The sequence below is a fragment of the Mirounga angustirostris genome, unplaced genomic scaffold, assembly GCF_029215605.1.
Source record: "Mirounga angustirostris isolate CCGP_5_RB_7025 unplaced genomic scaffold, mMirAng1.0.hap1 SCAF_8, whole genome shotgun sequence".
NCBI lineage: Eukaryota > Metazoa > Chordata > Mammalia > Carnivora > Phocidae > Mirounga > Mirounga angustirostris.
Genome location: NW_026991716.1, coordinates 97,858,253 through 97,864,252, shown reverse-complemented (window position 1 = coordinate 97,864,252; position 6,000 = coordinate 97,858,253).

The following is a 6,000-nucleotide window of genomic DNA, read 5'->3' as shown; positions in this document are numbered from 1 at the left end:
TATTTAAATTCAATTTAATTAACATATACCCTATTATTAGTTTCAGAGGTAGAATTCAGTGACTCATCAGTTGCATAAGACACCCAGTGCTCATTACTTAAAGTGCCCTCCTTAGTGCCCATCACCCTATCCCCCCACTTTCAGGAACCTGCAGTTTATTCCCTATAGTTAAGAGTCTCTTATGGTTTGCCTCCCTCTGTCTTCCTCTTATTTTATTTTTCTTTCCCTTCCCCTCTGTTCGTCTGTTTTGTCTCTTAAATTACACAAGTGAAATCATGTTATTTGTCTCTCTCTGACTGACTTATTTCGCTTAGCATAATACCCTCTAGTTCTATCCACATCATTGCAAACGTCAAGAATTCATTCTTTTTGATGGCTGGGTAATATTCCATTTGTATATATACACACCACATCTTCTTTATCCATTCATCTGTTGATGGACATCTAGGCTCTTTCCATATTTTGTAACAAGCACTTATTTTGCATCAGGCACCTTGTTAACAGGTTGGCATAAAAGGCACGATAAGGATGGCATCAGGAATCAAGGCTTATTAGTTCTATTCTTACTAGTGCTATTTTTTACTCTGTGCAATCTGTAGATTTTGTTGTCCACCATATGCAGCTTCTATCCTTGGTCTAAGATACCTGCTGGGAATTAAATTATAACATCTCTCTTCATTTGGCAACTAAAATAGTTCCCTTTAAGAACACTTTCTTCTTCCTTATGTGGCCACACATAGCTATAAAGGAGGTTGGAAAATGTAGCTTTTATTCTAAGCAGCCATATGTCCAGTTAAAAGTTGGGAATACCATTACTAAGAGGAGAAAGGAATTTGGGGAGATAAACTAGAATTCTCTGTTAACAGATATTTAATATATTAATTCTTTAAAACACAGATATGAATGTATTCTTGTAACACATTCCTTCATTTCAGTAGGTGAGGTGGAAGCAAAAGTAAGGAGGGGTACCAGTGAAATATTTCACCCAGTTCTAAGTTTTGCCTAGGACTAGCCCAGAGGAAATATCTGATTAGAAAATGATTTTCTTGACATCCTGAATGGTAACACAATATTGTTTCTCCCTTCCTCCCTTCCCTCTCCCTTCTTTTCTCCTCTTTTCTCTTTTCTTTTCTTTTTCCTTTCCTTTTCTTTTCTCTCTCCCTTCTTCTCTCTCTCTTTTCCTTCCCTCCTTCCTTTCCTTTCTTCCTTCCTTCTTTCCTTCCTTCTTCCCTCCCTTCCTCCTACCCTTCCTTCCTCTCTCTTTCTTTCTCTTTCTTTCTTTCTTCCTTTCTTTCTTTCTTTCTTTCTTTCTTTCTTTCTTTCTTTCTTTCTTTCTTTCTTTCTTTCTTTCTTTCTTTCTTTCTTTCTTTCTTCTAAATTAGGACAGGAACTAACATCTAAAGATACTAACACTTACAGGAAGTCTACATATAATTTACCTTTCCATTTTAGAGAACACACAAAATTTGACTTCTTGAATAAAAGCATGTCATCCATCCATAAGATACAAAACTAAATTAAACTTCCTTTCATGATGGATCAGGTAAATGGATTTGATAAGGCAGCCTCAGGGAAGACTGGGGGAAATGACATAACTAATTTACTTTCATTAAGAAACATTCTTAAAATACTTTAATTTATTTTTACTTTTTTTCTTCCCATGTCTTCATATTTTATTCTCTGAAACTTCCTAATTTCCTGATCTCAGTATTTAATTCCCCACCCTGGTTTTATTTCTTTTGTAATAGGGGGCAGTACATGCTATAGACACAGTAGTCTAGTGACAAAGTTTATACATTTCATTTATAAGAAGAATGGCTGTCTTAAAAATTCATGATCCATGCTGTAAATATCTATATTAGTTTTCTGGGGCTGGCATAACAAATTACCACAGACTTGGCTTAAAACAACAAAAATTTCTTCTGTCATAGTTTTGGAGGGCAGAAGTTCAAAATCAAGGTGTTGACAGAGTTGTTTCCTTCTGGAGATTCTGAGGGAGAATTCCAGGCCTGTCTCCTGGCTTGTAGGGGCTGCTGGCCATCCTTGGTTTGTGACTACATCACTACCATCTCTCCCTCCATTCCACACAGACTTCTTCTCTGTGTGCATCTAATCTCACTATGCCTCTCTCTTATAAGGGTATTTGTGATGGCATTTAGGGCCATGGATAATTCAGAGCACTCTCATCTCAAATCCTTAATTACATTTGCGGAGATCCCTTTTCAAAAAAAGTTAACATACAATTTCCAAGGTTGAGGACTTGATGTCTTTGGGTGGCCATTATGCAACATACTACAATAATTTATAAAAAATGCTATTTAGCCCTTAATGTTTTGTGATGTTAAAATACTCCATAGTGGCAGAGTTCAACTCTTTACACTGAATGTACCAAGGTTTACATGTGGTAGACTTGGAATAAAATGTGTTTTTTATAGAATAAATAAAATTCTTTCTGAGGTGGCATCTTATGTGTTTATCATCTGACAGCCAGTTCTGGAAGTAGAAAAGACTCCCAAGTAACGGATGAGCAAAACCATAAGCTTTCTTCCCTGACTGCCTTTCACCTTCTCTTGCAAGTGCTGTAGCAAAGCTTAGAGTGTTGTAAATAATAGCAAGGGAAAAAGATTGTCTTGTCAGGGACTTCATAGTCTTCACTAGGCATTCACCAGCCCTGGGTAGAATGCTCAACCTCTCTGTCTTGCTAAAAGGGTAAATTTCTCCCCATTTGCTTTGCTGGGAGAGGCTAGTATTTATTATCAACATATGTGTCATCAATGTGCACTAAAGTAGTCCTTATACAGACTGTCTGCAAATAGGAACAAGTCCTGGAATGGAGGATGGTATGCCTGGTGGATACCTTGAAGTATCCATGTATTTTAACACAAATAGAAATTAAGTCCAATTATAATTGTTATAAAAATAGGCTATCTGATTAAATTTAGTTTTTTTTTGTGTGTGTGTGTGTGTATTGGTTTATATGCATTGACTCAGCTGATGCATGATTCCACACTGAGGAGTATTTGGACTGCATACTGGGAGGTGGCAGAGATTTTCCACATGCATAATATATTCAATTGCACTTTTAACTCAAGTATTTGTTAATTTTCCTATAGCTCTTCTCTCAAATATTTCTATTCCTATTCAAGAATGATGATGAAAATATAGTTTTTGAACAGAGATTATTGCATTTGTGGCAACTATTTTGATTGACCAGACAAAAAAGGGAAGAAGCAAAGAGTTCAATGAGAAAGATGTGTTAATTCAGACAAGAGATAGCCAGGTGAACCAGTCCTTTCACTATAGATTGAGGGGAAAGGGCACACTTTAGAGATAAAGTAGAAGGAGGAAAAATGAAACATGCTGAACACTTGTGATAAGGGCAAAGAGAGATTACATGGTGGGAGGGATAAATTAATTTGTATAAATTTTTAGCTCATTTGTCTTTGTTACAGGCCAGACTTAGAATTTGGCTCTCTTCTTTAAACTCTTGAATCAGGTCAAGCTGCCAGTCTTAGAATACTCAAACTTAATGGCTGCTCATGGCATTTTTTTCTTTCAAACAGTGTGGTAGAAATAACTCACCTTGATAAGAGTAGCAATTAACAGTAATATCACTTAAGAATCAATCCAGCAATATTTACTATTTCAGTTGATGTTCTATGAATAGATTTCCTTAGAGACCACAAAATGAGAACAGTGATGGGTAAGTTTAAATAAATAAGATGTTGCTGATGGTTACCATTGAAGTATGATTTTCTGTGACTCAGATTTAAAGTGAAACCAGTGCTATTAGCCCTAAAAAGTTTGGGGTATCTGCTTGGTAATGCCTCAGTTCTTAAGGGAGCACAGCAAGATTTAAGAACTGGGCTGGCACATAAATAATTTGTTGCTGCAGTATCCCCTCTTATTACCATTTATTTTCACACATTCCATATTTCTCATGATACAATAAGAGAACCTATTTTCTGGTTTGCCTTCATGTTGAAGGAAGGTCTGGTGAACTGATTTAGTTATTCTGCTAACAACCTCCTTTCAGAAACTCTATTTGAAAATGGAATTCCCATACAGAGCGATTCACCAGACTGGCCTGGTCATTGATAATATGTAAAGATACTTCCAAAGGACGGGTGGAAGTGATCTATGAGGAAAACATCTTGTTTCATATGCTATATATTTTGGCAATCAGCATGTTATTAGATTAAGAGAAATACTCTGGCCTCTTTGAGTGGCAAACTTCTCAAGTATAGAGTTCAGAGCATTAAAATAGGAATCTGGAATTCTAATTTTAATTCTGTCTCTGTTACTAATTAACTGTGGTCTTAGGCAAATTATTTTCTTCTTTCACACTTACAAAATGGAGATCATAATGAATATCTTAATTACTTTATAGAATTACTGGGAAGAACATGTGTGTGTGTGTGTGTGTGTGTGTGTGTATAAGCACATTGAAAATTATAAGAAATATACCAATGTAATACTTTCTAAATAATATTGAATTCTTGTTTGGAAAAAAAATTAACATATACACATATATATGTATATACATGTATGTGTATGTATGTGTGTGTGTGTGTGTGTGTGTGTATAAAACAAAATACATATATGGGAACACTGTTGTTTATTTTTCTTTCTCCTGGCCTCTGTTCCATGCACATTAGGCTATGACTTCATTTAAGTAGTTCCATCTGGAACAAAAAGTAAAGAAAAGTTGAGGAAGTAATATCATGCCTTTTTAATCTTCCAGACCACATCTCCCTAGAGTTCAGGGTCTGGTATGCCTGGGAATAGTTTACAACATTCTATACTTAAAAAAAAATTCCTTCCTCCAAGAATATGAATTCCTCTGGAAAAGGCATCCAGAGCCAATATTTAGCATGTTTAGAAAAACACCTAATGCATGTCTCTATTACTGGACTGGCCGACAGAAACTCTGCTGTGCTGGATCATTTATGGGAAACATGTGCAAAGATGATGCTAATTACAGGGCACTCACAGAGTAGTGAAAGGTTGAATTCATTTCCCCTAGATTAGACATTGAGAAGCAGTAGAACAAATTTAACTCATGGGCTCCCTAGGCAGAAATTTTACCTGTATTGGGTACAAAGTAACTTTCCAGCAGAAAGGACCTTCCTCCTCTGGAGTCTCCTCTCAGTGAGCTTGGTCTGCTGCTCTCTGAGCAGTGTTAGAGTCCATTCTGAAAGCTCTTCTCTGAGCATAAGTGTGTCTTCAGTACTATACAACATTTTTAATGGAGAGCGAGACTTTGGTAAATCGTTCAGTTATGTGATGCACATGATGCGAGGTGCTATTCTTGAGAGTATGTAGATGGGGTAAAAAACATCATGAATGTCATCAGTAGGGAAGACAGCACATACATGTACATGGGGCACATGGGTACACCCATTGTGTGACTGAGAGGAGAGGGAGGAAACAAAACAGAAAAAAGGGGCATGAGAGAAAGGGAAGGAGAAAGCTCTGAGTCATCATCAAGGGCCCCATATGGCTCTTTTTGGAATCCGTGCCATCAGCAGTCCGTGCCTGGTGTTGACAGGGCACCCCCCACACAGATCTGTGGAAATGACCCTTGCTCTAGTATGCGGCTCTGGTTGGTTCTATCCACTCAAAAACGATGAACTATGTTTACAATTTAGCAAGTGAACGGAGAATAAAGTTAATATTCTTACATGCATCATGTCTTCAGCTGCTAACTAAAGCCAGGACTAGCACTCTTTCATAACTGAAAATGTGTACCTCAAATAAAAATTAGGGGATCCGGGCAGCAGGAAATGGTATAAGACAGTCAGGAAACTCTAATGTGAATCTTGTTAAGCACAATTAACTGAACATTTTAAAAGAAAACAGGAGATGGCAAATATTCTTTAAAAGGTCAGTAACATGCTCCCCCATATGTAAGCATTATATCATTTAAGGTGAAATTTGCCTTGAATCCCTTTGTCTAGCAATCGTCTTGACATATATATGGTTTCAAAATTCCATTAT